Source organism: Oryx dammah, unplaced genomic scaffold (genome assembly GCF_014754425.2).
Source record: "Oryx dammah isolate SB20612 unplaced genomic scaffold, SCBI_Odam_1.1 HiC_scaffold_28, whole genome shotgun sequence".
Classification (NCBI taxonomy): Eukaryota; Metazoa; Chordata; class Mammalia; order Artiodactyla; family Bovidae; genus Oryx; species Oryx dammah.
In genome coordinates, this window is record NW_024070212.1 from 74,547,642 (window position 1) to 74,566,252 (window position 18,611).

Sequence of the window (18,611 nt, forward strand, 5' to 3'; positions counted from 1 at the left end):
CAAAAGCATCAACTCTTCAGCCCTCAGCTTTCCTTATACTCCAGCTCTCACATCCATACACGACTACAGGAAAAACCATAGATTTGACTAGACAGAACTTTGTTGGCAAAGTAATGCCTCTGATTTTTAATATGCTGTCTAGATTGGTCATAGCTTTTCTTCCAAGGAGCAAGCTTCTTTTAATTTCATGGCCGCAATCACCATCTGCAGTGATTTTGGAGCCCAAAAAAATAAAGTCTGACACTGTTTCCACTGATTCCCCATCTATTTCCCATGAAGTGATGGGACCGGATGCCATGATATTCATTTTCTGAACGTTCAGTTTTAAGCCAACTTTTTCACACTCCTCTTTCAATTTCATAAAGAGGCTATTTAGTTCTTCTTTACTTTCTGCCATAAGGGTGGTGTCATCTGCATATCTGAGGTTATTGATATTTCTCCCGGCAATCTTGATTCCAGCTTGTCTTTCATATAGTCCTGCATTTCTCATGATGTACTCTGCCTAGAAGTTAAATAAGCAGGGTGACACATACAGCCTTGACATACTCCTTTCCTGATTTGGAACCAGTCCATTTTTCCATGTCCAGTTCTAACTGTTGCTTCTTGACCTGCATACAGATTTCTCAGGAGGCACTAAGGTGGTTGGGCATTCCAATCTCTTGAAGAATTTTCCACAGTTTATTGTGATCCACACAGTCAAAGGCTTTTGCATAGTCAATAAAGCAGAAATAGATGTATTTCTGGAGCTCTCTCGCTTTTTTGATGATCCTACAGATGCCCACAATTTGATCTCTGGTTCCTCTGCCTTTGCTAAATCCAGCTTGAAATTCTGGAAGTTCGCAGTTCATGTAATACTGAAGTCTGGATTGGAGAATTTTGAGCATTACTTTGCTAGCATGTGAAATGAGTGCAATTGTGGGGTATTTGAACATTCTTTGGCATCCCCTTTCTTTGGGATTAGGATGAAAATTGACATTTTCCAGTCCTGTGGCCACTGTTGAGTTTGCCAAATTTGCTGGCATATTGAGTGCAGCACTGTCACAGCATCATCTTTTAGGATTTGAAACAGCTCAACTGGAATTCCAACACCTCCTCTAGCTTTGTTCACTTGATGCCTCCTAAGGCCCACTTGACTTCACACTCCAGGATGTCTGGCTCTAGGTGAGTGATATGGGTCACCATGGTTATCTGGGTCATGAAGATGTTTTTGTATAGTTCTTCTGTGTATTCTTGCCACCTCTTCTTAAGATCTTCTGCTCTGTTAGCTCCATACCATTTCTGTCCTTTATTGTGCCCATCTTTGCATGAAATGTTCCCTTGGTATCTCTAATTTTCTTGAAAGAAGAAATCTCTTGTCTTTCTCATTGTATCATTTTCCTCTATTTCTTTGCATTGATCACTGAGGCAGGCTTTCTTACCTCTCCTTGCTATTTTTTGGAACTCTACATTCTGATGGGTATATCTTTCCTTTTCTCCTTTGCCTTTAGCTTCTCTTCTTTTCTCAGCTATTTGCAAGGCCTACTCAGACAACCATCTTGCCTTTTTGCATTTCTTTTTTCTTGGGGATGGTCTTGATCACTGCCTCTTGTACAGTGTCATGAACCTCCATCCATAGTTCTTCAGGCACTTTGTCTATCAGATCTAATCCCTGGAATCTATTTGTAACTTCCACTGCATAATCTGTGGATATATGGATGTGAGAGTTGGAGTATAAAAATGTTGAGCACAGAAGAATTGATGCTTTTGAACTGTGGTGTTAGAGATTCTTGAGAGTCCCTTGGACTGTGAGGAGATCCAACAAGTCCATCCTAAAGGACATCAGCCCTGAATATTCACTGGAAGGACTGATGATGAAGCTGAAACTCCAGTACTTTAGCCACCTGATGCAAAGAACTGAGTCACTTGAAAATAACCCAGTGCTTGGAAAGACTGAAGGTGGGAAGAGAAGGGGATGACAGAGGATGAGATGGTTGGATGGCATCACCAACTTGATGGACTTCAGTTTGAGTAAACTCTAGGAGTTGGTGATGGACAGGGAGGCCTGGCATGCTGCAGTCCATGGGTTCACAAAGAGTTGGACACGACTGAGAGAATGAACTGAACTGTATAATCATACGGGATTTGATTTAGGTCATACATGAATGGTCTAGTGGTTTCCCCTACTGTCTTCAATTTAAGTCTGAATTTGGCAATAAGGAGTTCATGATCAGAGTCACAGTCAGCTCCCAGTCTTGATTTTGCTGACTGCATAGAGCTTCTCCAGCTTTGGCTGCAAAGAATATAATCAATATGATTTCAGTATTGACCATCTGGTGATGTTCATGTATAGAGTCTTCTCTTGTGTTGTTGAAAGAGGGTCTTTGCTATGACCGGTGCATTCTCTTGGCAAAACTCTGTTAGCCTTTGCTCTGCTTTGTTTTGTACCCGAAGCCCAATTTGCCTGTTACTGCAGATATTTCTTGACTACCTACGTTTGCATTCCAGTCCCCTATAATGAAAAGGACATCTTTTTTGAGTGTTAGTTCTAGAAGGTCTTGTAGGTCTTCATAGAACCGTTCCATTTCAGCTTCTTCAGCATTACTGGTCGGGGCATAGACTTGGATTACTGTGATATTGAATGGTTTGCCTTGGAAACGAACAGAGATCATTCTGTTGTTTTTGAGATTGCCTCCAAGTACTGCATTTTGGACTCTTTCATTGATTATGATGGCTACTTTATTTATGCTAAGGAATTCTTGCTCACAGTAGTAGATATAATGGTCATCTGTGTTAAATTCACCTGTTCCATTCCATTTTAGTTCACTGATTCCTAAAACGTTGATGTTCACTCTGCCATCTGTTTGACCATTTCTAGTTTGCCTTGATTCGTGGACCTAACATTCCAGGCTCCTATGTAATATTGCTCTTTACAGCATCAGACTTTACTCTATCACCAGTCACATCCATAACTGGGTATTGTTTTGCTTTGGGTCTATGTCTTCATTCTTTCTGGAGTTATTTCTCCACTGATCTCCTGTAGCATACTGGCCACCTACCAAACTGCGGAGTTCATCTTTTAGTGTCCTATCTTTTTGCCTTTTCATGCTATTCATGGGGTTCTCAAGGCAAGAATACAGAAGTGGTTTGCTATCCCCTTCTCAGTGTACCAGTTTTATCAGAACTCTCCACCATGACCTGTCCATCTTGGGTGGAGGACATGACATGACTCATTGTTTCACTGAGTTAGACAAGGCTGTGGTCCATGTGACCAGTTTGGTTAGTTTTCTGTGACTGTGATTTTCATTCTGTCTGCCTTCTGATGGATAAGGACAAGAGGCTTATGGAAGCTTGCTGATGGGAGAGACTGACTGAGGGGGAAAGTGGGTCTTATTCTGCTGGGCAGGGTCATGCTCAGTAAATCTTTAATCCAATTTTCTTTTGATGGGAAGGGCTGTGTACCCTCCCTGTTATTTGATCTTAGGCTCAACTATGGTGGAGTTAATGAAGATAATGGCGACCTCCTTCAAAAAGTCCCATGTATGCACTGCCACACTCAGTGCCTCTGATAATTCAATTTTGACACCAGTTGACTAGTATATGTTCAAGGACTTTCTCTGAGCAGATAGGGTTCCTCTAGTTAAAAACTGCTATTTAAATTTTTTTTTTCTGGGAATTCATGGAGTTTGCCTAAGTCTGGGCTTCATTGATTCCTCCAAAATTAGTTTTCCTACAGCAGTCATTCCATAGGTACTGTCTTAGGCAGTTTCTACTGAAAATATGTTTAGATGAAAGTGAAAAATGAAGAAACATATAGGCTTCAAGTTTTGGAATAGCAATTTATTTTGATAATAGTAATGACAACAACACGGGACTGGAAAAGGTCAGTTTTCACTGCAATTCCAAAGAAAGGCAATGCCAAGGAATGCTTAAACTACTGCACAATTGCACTCATCTCACATGCTAGTAAAGTAATGCTCAAAATTCTCCAAGACAGGCTTCAGCAATACATGAACCATGAACTTCCTGATGTTCAATCTGGTTTTAGAAAAGGCAGAGGAACCAGAGATCAAATTGCCAACATCTGCAGGATCATGGAAAAAGCAAGAGTTCCAGAAAAAACATCTATTTCTGCTTTGTTGACTATGCCAAAGCCTTTGACTGTGTGGATCACAAGAAACTGTGGAAAATTCTGAAAGAGATGGGAATACCATACAACCTGAACTGCCTCTTGAAAAATCTGTATGCAGGCCAGGAAGCAGGAGTTAGAACTGGACATAGAACAACTGACTGGTTCCAAATAGGAAAAGGAGTGCGTCAAGGCTGTATATTGTCACCCTGCTTATTTAACTTCTATGCAGAGTACATCATGAAAAATGCTGGACTGGAAGAAACACAAGCTGGAATCAAGATTGCCAGGAGAATCGAATCAAGATTGCCTCAGATATGCAGATGACACAACCCTTATGGCAGAAAGTGAAGAGGAGCTAAAAAGCCTCTTGATGAAAGTCAAAGTGGAGAGTGAAAAAGTTGGCTTAAAGCTCAACATTCAGAAAATGAAGATCATGGCATCCGGTCACTTCATGGGAAATAGATGGGGAAACAGTGTCAGAGTTTATTTTTGAGGGCTCCAAAATCACTGCAGATGGTGATTGCAGCCATGAAATTAAAAGACACTTACTCCTTGGAAGAAAAGTTATGACCAACCTAGTATATTCAAAAGCAAAGACATTACTTTGCCGACTAAGGTCCATCTAGTCAAGACTATGGTTTTTCCTGTGGTCATGTATGGATGTGAGTGTTGGACTGTGAAGAAGGCTGAGTGCCAAAGAATTGATGCTTTTGAACTGTGGTGTTGGAGAAGACTCTTGAGAGTCCCTTGGACTGCAAGGAGATCCAACCAGTCCATTCTGAAGGAGATCAGCCCTGGGATTTCTTTGGAAGGAATGATGCTAAAGCTGAAACTCCAGTACTTTGGCCACCTCATGCAAATAGTTGACTCATTGGAAAAGACTTTTATGCTGGGAGGGATTGGGGGCAGGAGGAGAAGGGGATGACCGAGGATGAAATGGCTGGATGGCATCACTGACTCGATGGACGTGAGTATGAGTGAACTCCGGGCATTGGTGATGGACAGGGAGGCCTGGCTTGCTGTGATTCACGTGGTCGCAAAGAGTCGGACACGACTGAGTGACTGAACTGAACTGAATGACAACAAATAGGATAATTTCTGTATTTAAAAATTCTGTCTGATGATGGAAGTTTCACAGGTGACTCTCACTCTTGCATGAAGGAAAAGTCTTCACACACATGCAGAAAGAGAATGATTAAGTAGTTAAGTGATATCTTTCTAGATCCTTTGGACAATGAAAACTACAGGCCCAATGAGCATGTCATAATTTATAATTATGTTTGCAATAATTCAAGGACTCATACTACCTTTCTCAAAAGAAAACTCTGATAAGCTCAGAGAAATACCTTTGAGATTTAATGTATGGCATCTCTATTCATTTTATGCCCAGTAGGCACACCCTTGAAACCATAATTGGCAGGTAACTCTAAGTCAGCTGTAAATAAAACAAAGACCATTGTTTAAAATTGCAAAAAATGACTGATGGGAATTGTGGTATTTGAACAGCACATTGATGCTGATGATCCTTTGTCCCTCTAGTGAAGGGCAAGGTAAGTACTTTGGAAGCTGCAGAACTCTCAGGCCTATTCTACTGAGTATTAAAAAAAAAAAATCTTGAAAGAAAATATCAAGCTGTCATGGCTAAATGAAGCTTTATAGCGTCATTTAAGGGTAAAATTTTCAATTAAAGGACAGTTTACTCATTAATAAATAAGAATCATTACATAGTAAATTTAGGAAGAAATAGTCAGTTTATTCTATTTAACAATAGAATGGTAAAGACTAGAGATCTCTTCAAGAAACTTAGAGACACCAAGGGAACATTTCAAGCAAAGATGGATGGGCACAATAAGGAAAGAAATAGTATAGAACTAACAGAAACAGAAGATATTCAAAAGAGGTGGCAAGAATACACAGAAGAACTATGCAAAAAAGATGTTCAAGACCCATATAATCATGATGGTGTGATCACTCACCTAGAGCCAGATGTCCTGGAAGGCTAAGTCAAGTAGGCCTGAGAAAGCATTTCTAAGAACAAAGGTAGTGGAGGTGCTGGAATTCCAGCTGAACTATTTCAAATCCTAAAAGGTGGTGTTGTGACAGTGTTGCACTCAAGGAAAACTCAGCAGTGGCCACAGGACTGGAAAAGGTCAGTTTTCATTCCAATCCCAAAGGAAGACAATGCCAAAGAATGCTCAAATACCCCACAATTGCACTCATCTCACACGCTAGCAAAGTAATGCTCAAAGTTCTCCAATCCAGGCTTCAACATTACGTGAACCATGAACTTCCAGAATTTCAAGCTGGATTTATAAAAGGCAGAGGAACCAGAGATCAAATTGCCAACATCTGTAGGATCATCAAAAAAAGCGAGAGAGTTCCAGAAACACATCTACTTCTGCTTTATTGACTATGCAAAAGCCTTTGACTGTCTGGATCACAACAAATTGTGGAAAATTCTTCAAGAGATGGGAATGCCAGACCACCTTAGTGCCTCCTGAGAAATCTGTATGCGGGTCAAGAAGCAACTGTTAGAACTGGACATGAAACAATGGACTGGTTCCAAATTGCAAAAGGAGTAGGTCAAAACTGTATATTGTCACCCTGCTTATATAATATCTATGCAGAGTACATCATGAGAAATGCCAGGATGGAGGAAGCACAAGCTGGAATCAAGATTGCCAGGAGAAATATCAATAACCTAGATATGCAGATGACACCACTCTTATGGCAGAATGCAAAGAAGAACTAAAGAGCTTTGTGATGAAAGTGAAAGAGGAGCATGAAAAAGTTGGCTTAAAACTCAACATTCAAAAATTAAGATCATGGCATCCAGTCCCCATCACTTCATGGCAAATAGATGGGGAAACAATGGAAACAATGAAAGACTTTATTTTTCTGGGCTCCAAAATCACCGCAGATGGTGATTGCAGCCATGAAATTAAAAGACACTTCCTCCTTGGGAAAAAAGCTATGACTGACCTAGACAGCATATTAAAGAGTAGAGACATTACTTTGCTGACAAAGGTTCATCTAGTCAAAGCTATGGTTTTTCCAGTAGTCATGTATGGATGTGACAGTTGGACTATAAAGAAAGCTGAGCATTGAAGAATTGATGCTTTTGAATTGTGGCGTTGAGGAAGACTCTTGATTAGAATTCCTTGGATTGCAAGGAGATACAACCAATCCATCCTAAAGGGAATCAGTCCTGAATATTCATTGGAAGGACTGATGCTGAAGCTGAAGCTCTAATACTTTGGCCACCTGATGGGAAGCATTGACTCATTGGAAAAGACCCTGATGCTGGGTAATATTGAAGGCAGGAGAAGAAGGGGACAACAGAAGATGAGATGGTTGGAAGGAATCAGTGGACTCGAAGGACATGAGTTTAAGCAAGTTCCAGGAGTTGCTGATGGACAGGGAAGCCTGACTTGCTGCAGTCCATGGGGTCGCAAAGAGTCAGACATGACTGAGGAACTGAAAGTTTAGGCAAACTTTGAGGAAGACAGAGCCAAAACAACATGAGAAAACAGGCTGCAGTGTCCAGTGGCTTTCTTGTTTATTTTGGGGGGGGGTTGTTTTTTTAAAACATGGAGTGAGAGTAGCTATGAATATAATGGGATTCTAATTAGATGCTTATAAAGATACCAGTCAAAACTACAGACACCTGTAAAAGGGGAAGCTCATTTTTTGATAATAATAATAAAATGAGAAAAAATGCATGTACTTGAAATAAAAAGTGGGGTGGGAGGACCTCACATAGGTAAGTAGGGCTCCAGCCATGAAAAGAGTTTGTACTCCAGACAAAAAGAATGCCAACAAATAAAAGAATATGATTTATATAAGAAGAAAAAATATGATTTTAACCTTTCACTTGAGGAAGTTTTCAGCTGCTACTGAAATTTTTTTCTCCAGCTATCAGTCATAGGCAGGGTTAGTAATAAACCACATTATTATACAGCTATTTGTCACCCATTAATCTTCACTTTGCTGCTTGGAAAGAAACACTAGAAATCAGGACTCTAAGGCTGGGGAGAAACACATATGTGCTTTACTGAGACTATGAATAAAGTTCAAGGGAACACCTGTAGCCCACTGAGCCTGACTGATTTTATATTCCTTCAAAGATTTGGGATGACCCAGAGAGGGGGCACAAAACAGAGTCAAGAAAGTATTAGCAAAATACTCCACTTAGGTTTATAGGAGAGTCTATTAAAAGTCAGACATGATTATAGCCCTGATTCTACCATTTATTCATTCAGCATCTCCACCAAACTACATTACATCTCTTAACTCTCAGTACATGATTTACATACTGAGGGTAATGATTATACCCACCTTACAAGTGGTTTTATAAGTAAAAGAAAACACTACATTTAAAGTTTTAAAATTTTTGTTATCAGCAAGTTTAGGACTTGCTGCATATAACGATCATTTTGTACTTGAGCAGTAAGTTTTTCAACTCTTCAGATGCAGGGACCACATTTTATTCTTCCTCCTCAATTACACAGCTCCTATGCCATTTCTGAGTCAGCAATAAAGAAAAAGAGAAGTTGAGGAAGATTTTAAATGAGTCTCAATTTTTGTTAAAAGGAGTTAAATGTTATGTGTTAAGTTTGAGAGTAAGATGGGTTAAGGAGAGAAGTACATGCTTATAATACTCAGTGATGCAGTGGGAGGAGTGAACCAAAAATAAGTAAATGGTTTGAAGGTGATCCTAAAGACTCAATTCAGATTATGGAGGATAAATCTTCAATGCTATAAATAATCTTGAATTCAAGTTAAGAAAGAAGAAGACAAGAACGTAGTGTATAGCACAGGGAGCTATACTCAATATCTTGTAATAACCTACAATGCAAAATAATCTGGGAAAGAATATATATATGCATATATTTTTGCTAAGTCGTGTCTGACTCTTTGAGACCCATGGACTGCAGCACACCAGGGTTCCCTGTCCTTTGCTGTCTCCCACAGTTTGCTCAGTTTATGCCCATTGAATTGGTGATAACTATCTAACCATCTCATCCTCTGCTGCCTACTTTTCCTTTTGTTTTCAATCTTTCCAGTATCAGGGCTTTTTCCAATGAGTCAGCTTTTCCCATCAAGTGACCAAAGTATTGGAGCTTCAGCTCCAATATCAATCCTTCCAATGAATATTCAAGGTTGATTTCTTTTAGGATTGACTGGCTTGATCTCCTTGCTGACCAAGGGACTCTAAAGAATCCTCTCCAGCACCACAGTTCAAAAGCATCATTTATTCAGTGCTCAGTCTTCTTTATGGTCCAACTTTCACATCCTTATATGAACACTGGAAAAACCATAGCTTTGAATATACAGACCTTTGTTGGCAAAGTAATGTCTCTGCTTTTTAATATGCTGTCTAGTTTGGTCATAGCTTTTTCTTCAAGGAGCAAGCGTTTTTTTAATTTTATGACTGCAGTCACTATTCACAGTGATTTGGGAACCCAAGAAAATAAAATCTGTCACTGCTTTCACTTTTTTCCCTTTTATCCACATGAAATGCTGAGACTGGATGCCATAAACTTATTTTTCTTAATGTGGAGTTTTAAGCCAGCTTTTTTACTCTCTCTTTCACTCTCATCAAGAGGCTCTTTCATTCCACCTCACTTTCTGACATTAGAGTGGTATCGTCTGCATGTCTGAGATGCTGATACTTCTCCTGTAATCTTGATTCCAGCTTATGATTCACCCAGCCCTGCATTTCGCATGATGTACTCTGTATTGGTATCTTCCCAACCCAGGGATCAAATCCAGGTCTCCTGCAATGCAGGTCTCCCTCATTCTTTACCAGCTGAGCCAAAAGGGAAGTCAACTTTTACTCTGCATAGAAGTTAAATAAGCAGAGTGACAATATACAGCCTTGATGTACTCCTTTCCCAATTTTGAACCAATCAGTTCTAACTGTTGCTTCTTGACCCACATACAGGTTTCTCAGGAGATAGATAAGATGGTCTGGTATTCCCACCCCTTTATGAATTTTCCACAGTTTGATGTGATCCTCACAGTCAAAGGCTTTCGTACAGTCAATGAAGCAGATGTTTTTCTGAAACCTCCTTCCTTTTTTTGTCCTGCTTTCAACAAAAATTTAAAAGACTCAGTAAAGGGGAAAAAAATCACAGACTGAAGAGACAAAGCAACTATTAGATTTAGATATATTGGAATTATCAGGCAAATAATTTTAAATATCTGTATTTACTATGTTAAGGTCTCAAAGGACAAGTTAAAAAAATACAAATACAGATGGGTAATTCAAATCAGAGAGATGAAAATTCTAAGAATCAAAAGACAATGCTAGAAATCCAAAAGTCCGTAACAGAAATGAAGAATAACTTAGGTGTGATTGCAAGTAGGTTTAACAAAGCTGACAAAACAACCAGTGGATTTAAAAGAAGGTCAACAGAAACTTTCCAAATTGAAATGCAAAAAGAAATAAGAATGAAAAAGAATAGTTCATAAAATAAACACGAGATGGGGCGATCCTAAGATGACAGGGGAATAGGATGGGGAGACCACTTTGTCCCCCACAAATTCATCAAAAGATCATTTGAATGCTGATTACATACTACAAAACAACTTACGAACGCTAGCAGAGGACACCAGGCACCCAGAAAGCCAGCCTATTGTCTTCGAAAGGAGGTAGGACAAAATATAAAAGATAAAAAGAGAGACAAAAGAGTTAGGGATAGCAAGGACATGGAAACAACCTAGATGTCCATCAGCAGATGAATGGATAAGAAAGCTGTGGTACATATACACAATGGAGTATTAGCCATTAAAAAGAATACATTTGAATCAGTTCTAATGAGATGGATGAAACTGGAGCTGATTATACAGAGTGAAGTAATCCAGAAAGAAAAACACCTATATAGTATACTGACACATATATATGGAATTTAGAAAGATGGTAATGATGACCCTGTATGCGAGACAGCAAAAGAGACACAGATGTATTGAACGGACTTTTGGACTCTGAGGGAGAGGGAGAGGATGGGACGATTTGGGGCAATGGCATTGAAACATGTATACTATCATGTAAGAAACAAAGCGCCAGTCTATGTTCGATACAGGATACAGGTTGCTTGGGGCTGGTGCACAGGGATGATCCAGAGAGATGATATGGGGTGGGAGGTGGGAGAGGGATTCAGGACTGGGGGCTCGTATACACCCGTGGTGGATTCATGTCAATGTATGGCAAAACCAATACAGTATTGTAAAGTAAAACAAAGTAAAAATAAAATAAAATTTTTAAAAAAAGAGTTAGGGACGGAGACCCGTCCTGGGGAGGGAGTTGTAAAAGAGAAGTTTCCAAACACCAGGAAATCTCTCTCTGGTGGGTCTGTGGGCAGTTTTGGAATCTCAGAGGGCAATATAACCAGGAGGAAAAAATAAATAAAATTCACAAATTACACGCCTAACTGCAACTCCCAGGAGAGAAGTAGCCCACAGGCTTGTGTACACCACCAGCAAGCAGGGGATGAACAGGGAGGCATGGGCTGCTTTGCTTAGGGTAAGGACCAGGCCTGAATGCCCTGAGGGCAATCTGAGGGAGTTAAGGTGAGATAGCAACCCTAACTGTGGGATAGCCAGAGAGAGGGGGGGAAAAAGGAAAGAGAGAGAGAGAGAAAAAAATCTTTCCCGGGAAAAGCTCTAACCTAAGGCACTGCCGGGCATCTCACAGAACAAAGAACTGAGCAAATACCAGAGGAGAGGCCCATCCCCTGCAGGAGGCAGGGAGGTAGGTGGGCGACAGCCAGAGCCAGAAGGCAAGGGGCAGACTTGGCCCCAGAAACAGCATCTCTAGCAAACTGCGAGCAGGCTCCCAGTTGCCTGTTGCCTAGGATCCTGGATAGTTGACATCCACCAGGAGGGTCGCAGCCAGAGATCAGCTCCCCAGAGGAGACACACAGCACACCTGAGATGGTGATCCTGCTGCACATCCAGGAAACCGAGTGGCCGGGACATGGGCGGTGACAAGACATACCACCCCACAGGGGGAGAGTGCGCTCGCCAAGCATCTGGTCACCTGAGCTGCTCGGACCTGGGAAGGGCACAAAACACAGGCCCAACTGAGTCTATGCCTTTGTGGAGTACCCAAAAACCAGAACCTGAGTGGCTTAGGCCTGGGAAGTGCACGCAACCCAGGGCCTGCTTTAGACAGTTCCCCTGCAGAGCAATCTGGAGCCTGAGCAGTGTAGACAGGGAAAACACACACCCCGTGAGCAGGGTCAAACCCAGTGTGGTCCAGACACTGCAAGCACTCCCCACACATGCCAGTGATATTTGTTTGCAGCGTTCCTTCCTCCCCACAGCACAACTAAACAAGTGAGCCTAAATAAATGCCCACCTTTGCCCCCTTGTATCAGGGTAGAAGTTAGATACTGAAGAGACTTGCAAACAGAGGAAGCCAAAATAAACAAAGAAGAGGGAACTGCTTTGGAAGTGACAGGTGCAACAGATTAAAACCCTATAGTTGGGGGGCGGTCCTAAGATGGCGGAGGAATAGGACGGGAAGACCACTTTCTCCCTCACAAATTCCTCAAAAGATCATTTCAACACGGAGCAAACTCCACAAAACAACCTCTGAATGCAGGCACAGGACATCAGGCAACCAGAAAAGCAGATTATTGTCTTCAAAAACAGGTAGGAAAAAATATAAAAGACGAGAAAAGAGACAAAGGAGGTGGGGAGGGAGCTCCGTCCCGGGAAGGGAAGCCCGTCCCGGGAAGGGAATTCTAAGAAGAGAGGTTTCCAAACACCAGGAAACACTCTCCCTGCCGAGTCTGTGGGGAGCCTTGGAAACACAGAGGGCAACATAACAGGAAGGAAAAATAAATAACTAATTAAAACCAACAGATTACAAGCCCAACAGTAACTCCCCCAGCGGAAAAGCAGCGCAGACGCCTGCATCCGCCACTAGCAAGTGGGGGCAGGGCAGGGAAGCTCGGGAGGCGCGGGCTGCCGTGCTGGGTAAGAATCGGGCAGAAATGCCCCATGCGAAACCAGAGCGATCAAACTTGGGCTAGCAAACCAGACTGGGGAATAGCTACCACACGAAAAGCTCGAACATAAGACACCGCCAGGACCGGGCACAGAACAAAGGACGGATCAGAAATAGCCGGCTGCAGACCATCCCACGCCGGGGACAGGCAGCCATAGCCGTAAGGGCTGGAAAGGGGCAATCGCAGCCCTGGAGAGACCTTACCTAACAAACTGCAGGCAGGCTTCTTTGCTAAGACTTCTGGGGGTGCTGGACACTCACCATCCACCTCACAAGGAGCTCCAGCAGTATACCCAGAAAACTGAGCAGCAGAGACAGAAAAGGCGACAAGTCGCAGCGACCGTGCTCACCAAACTCCTGAACTACTTGGACCTGGGAAGGGCACAAACCGCAGTCCCAACTGAATCTGTGCCTCTGAGAGCTACCTGAGTGCCAAACCTGAGCGGCTTAGACCGGGGAGGTGCACGCAGCCTAGGGCCGGCCTCAGACGGTTCCCGGCTGAGCACCGTAGAGCCGGAGCGGTTTGTGCGCCATGAGAAGGGACAGGTCCAGCAGGGCTGAGACACTGTGTGCCCACGAGAGTGCTATTTGTTTGCAGCACCCCCCCCTCCCCACAGCGCGACTGAACTAGTGAGCCTTTAAAAAAAAAAAAGTGTCCACCACCGCCCCCCTGTGTCAGAATGGAATTCAGACACTGAAGAGACCAGCAAACAGAAGAAGTTAAACAGAGGGAACCGCCTTGGAAGTGACCCCACACAGCCCACAACATCAGAGAAGGGCAGATATATCTTTACTATTTTTACAATCACTCCTTTTTTTTTTCTTTTTTCTAACTTTTTTTTAATTGTTAAGTCTTCTATTTCTCCTCTAATTTTTATTTCTATAACCTACTATTACTTTTCAAAAAAAAAAAAAAAAAGACTCTACTTTTTTAAGGCAAACACCATATATAGTCTTTGTGTGGTTGTTGTTGGTGGTTTTTTTTTTTTTTTAATAATTCTTGTGTTTTTTTCTCCTTATTTTTTTCTTTCTTTTTTTTTTTCTTTTTTCCTTCTGCTTCTTCTCTTTAATATTGTATTTTTGAAAATCCAACCTCTACTCTAGATTTTTAATCTTTGCTTTTTGGTTTTTGTTGTCAATTTTGTACATTTCAAAACCCAATTTTACCTGACAGCGAGATTACTGGCTTGACCACTCTCTCCTCCTTTGGACTCCCCTTTTTCTCCACTACGTGGCCTCTGTCTCTTTCCCCCCACATCTCTTCTATATCCAACTCTGTGATCCTCTGTGTGTTCTAGATGGTGTAGAACACCTAAGGAACTGATTACTGGCTGAATTTGTCTCTCTCCTTTTCATTCCTCTCTCTTACCCTCCTGGCCACCTCTGTCTACTTCCTCCCTCTCCTCTTCCCTGTATAACTCCGTGAATACCTCTGAGCAGTCCAGACTATGGAGCGCACATAAGGAAGTGACTATTGACTAGCTTGCTCTCTCCTCTTCTGACCTCACCTAATCTCATTCCAGTCACCTCTAACTACCCCCTCCCTCTTCTCTTCTCCATGTAACCCAGTGAACCTCTCTGGGTGTCCCTCAATGTGGAGAAACTTTTCATCTTTAACCTAGATGTTTTATCATTGGTGCTGTATAGATGGAGAAGTCTAGAGACCACTGTAAAAATAAAACCGAAAACCAAAAGCAGGAGGCTTAAGTCCAAAGCTTGAGAACATCAGAGAACTCCTGAATTCAGGGAATATTAAGCAATAGGAGCTCATCAAACGCCTCCATACCTACACTGAAACAAAGCTCCACCCAAGGGCCAACAAGTTCCAGAGCAAGACATACCATGCAAATTCTCCAGCAACACAGGAACACACCCCTGAACTTCAATATACAGGCAGCTCAAAGTTACTCCAAAACTTTAGATGTCTCATAACCCATTACTGGTCACTCCACTGCACTCCAGAAAGAAGAAACCCAGCTCCACCCACCAGACCTCCAACACAAGCCCCCCTAACCAGGAAACCTTGACAAGCCATTGATACAATCCCACCCACAGTGAGGACGCTCCACAATAAAGAGAACTACACAAATTACCAGAATATAAAAAGGCCATCCCAAACGCAGCAATATAACCAAGATGAAGAGACAGAGGAATACTCAGCAGGTAAAGGAACAGGGGAAATGCCCACCAAACCAAACAAAAGAGGAAGAGATAGGGAATCTACCTGAGAAAGAATTCCGAATATTGGTAGTGAAAATGATCCAAAATCTTGAAATCAAAATGGAATCACAGATAAATAGCCTAGAGACAAGGATTGAGAAGATGCAAGAAAGGTTTAACAAGGACCTAAAAGAAATAAAAAAGAGTCAATACACAATGAATAACACAACAAATGAGATCAGAAACATTCTGGAGGCAACTAATAGTAGAATAATGGAGGCAGAAGATAGGATTAGTAAAATAGAAGATAGAATGGTAGAAATAAATGAATCAGAGAGGAAAAAAAGAAAAACTAATTAAAAGAAATGAGGACAATCTCAGAGACCTCCAGGACAATATGAAACGCTCCAACATTCGAATTATAGGAGTCCCAGAAGAAGAAGACAAAAAGAAAGACCATGAGAAAATCCTTGAGGAGATAATAGTTGAAAACTTCCCTAAATGGGGAAGGAAATAATCACCCAAGTCCAAGAAACCCAGAGAGTTCCAAATAGGATAAACCCAAGGCGAAACACCCCAAGACACATATTAATCAAATTAACAAAGATTAAACACAAAGAACAAATATTAAAAGCATCAAGGGAAAAACAACAAATAACACACAAGGGGATTCCCATAAGGATAACAGCTGATCTCTCAATAGAAACTCTTCAGGCCAGGAGGGAATGGCAAGACATACTTAAAGTGATGAAAGAAAATAACCTACAGCCCAGATTACTTTACCCAGCAAGGATCTCATTCAAATACGAAGGAGAAATCAAAAGCTTTACAGACAAGCAAAAGCTGAGAGAATTCAGCACCACCAAACCAGCTCTCCAACAAATTCTAAAGGATATTCTCTAGACAGGAAACACAAAAAGGGAGTATAAACCCAAACCCAAAATAATAAAGTAAATGGCAATGGGACCATACTTATCAATAATTACCTTAAACGTAAATGGATTGAATGCCCCAACCAAAAAGCAAAAACTGGCCGAATGGATACGAAAACAAGACCCCTCTATATGCTGCTTACAAGAGACCCACCTCAAAACAAGGGACACATACAGACTGAAAGTGAAGGGTTGGAAAAAGGTATTCCACACAAATAGAGACCAAAAGAAAGCAAGAGTGGCAATGCTCATATCTGATAAAATAGACTTTAAAACAAAGGCTGTGAAAAGAGACAAAGAAGGCCATTACATAATGATCAAAGGATCAATCCAAGAAGAAGATATAACAATTATAAATATATATGCACCCAATATAGGAGCACCGCAATATGTAGGACAAATGCTAACAAGTATGAAAGGAGAAATTAACAACAACACAATAATAGTGGGAGACTTTAATACCCCACTCACACCTATGGACAGATCAACTAAACAGAAAATTAACAAAGAAACGCAAACTTTAAATGATACATTAGACCAGTTAGACCTAATCGATATCTATAGAACATTTCACCCCAAAACAATGAATTTCACCTTTTTCTCAAGTCCTCATGGAACCTTCTCCAGGATAGACAACATCCTGGCCATAAATATAACCTTGATAAATTCAAAAAAATCGAAATCATTCCAAGCATCTTTTCTGACCATAATGCATTAAGATTAGATCTCAATTACAGGAGGAAAACTATTATAAATTCCAAAATATGGAGGCTGAACAACACGCTTCTGAATAACCAACAAATCACAGAAAAAATAAAAAAAGAAATTAAAATATGCATAGAAACGAATGAAAATGAAAACACAACAACCCAAAACCTGTGGGACACTATAAAAGCAGTGCTAAGAGGAAAGTTCATAGCAATACAGGCATACCTCAAGAAACAAGAAAAAAGTCAAATAAATAACCTAACTCTACACCTAAAGCAACTAGAAAAGGAAGAATTGGAGAACCCCAGAGTTAGCAGAAGGAAAGAGATCTTAAAAATTAGGGCAGAAATAAATGCAAAAGAAACAAAAGAGACTATAACAAAAATCAACAAAACCAAAAGCTGGTTCTTTGAAAGGATAAATAAAATTGACAGACCATTAGCCAGACTCATCAAGAAGCAAAGAGAGAAAAATCAAATCAATAAAATTAGAAATGAAAATGGAGAGATGACAACAGACAACACAGAAATACAAAGGATCATAAGAGACTACCATCAGCAATTATATGCCAATAAAATGGACAACGTGGAAGACATGGACAAATTCTTACAAAAGTACAATTTTCCAAAACTGAACCAGGAAGATATAGATAATCTTAACAGACCCATGACAGGCACAGAAATTGAAACTGTAATCAGAAATCTTCCAGCAAACAAAAGCCCAGGTCCAGATGGCTTCACAGCTGAATTCTACCAAAAATTTAGAGAAGAGCTAACACCTATCCTACTCAAACTCTTCCAGAAAATTGCAGAGGAAGGTAAACTTCCAAACTCATTCTACGAGGCCACCATCACCCTAATACCAAAACCTGACAAAGATACTACAAAAAAAGAAAACTATAGGCCAATATCACTGATGAACATAGATGCAAAAATCTTCAACAAAATTCTAGCAATCAGAATCCAACAACACATTAAAAAGATCATACACCATGACCAAGTGGGCTTTATCCCGGGGATGCAAGGATTCTTCAACATCCGCATATCAATCAATGCAATTCACCACATTAACAAATTGAAAAATAAAAGACATATGATTATCTCAATAGATGCAGAGAAGGCCTTTGACAAGATTCAACATCCATTTATGATAAAAACTCTCCAGAAAGCAGGAATAGAAGGAACACACCTCAACATAATAAAAGCTATATATGACAAACCCACCGCAAACATTATCCTCAATGGTGAAAAATTGAAAGCATTTCCCCTAAAGTCAGGAACAAGACAAGGGTGCCCACTTTCACCACTACTATTCAACATAGTTCTGGAAGTTTTAGCCACAGCAATCAGAGCAGAAAAAAGGAATAAAAGGAATTCAAATTGGAAAAGAAGAAGTAAAACTCTCACTGTTTGCAGATAACATGATCCTCTATATAGAAAACCCTAAAGACTCTACCAGGAAATTACTAGAGGTAATTAATGAATATAGTAAAGTTGCAGGATATGAAATCAACACACAGAAATGCCTTGCATTCCTATACACTAATAATGAGAAAGTAGAAAAAGAAATTAAGGAAACAATTCCATTCACCATTGCAACAAAAAGAATAAAATACTTAGGAATGTATCTACCTAAAGAAACTAAAGACCTATATATAGAAAACTATAAAACACTGATGAAAGAA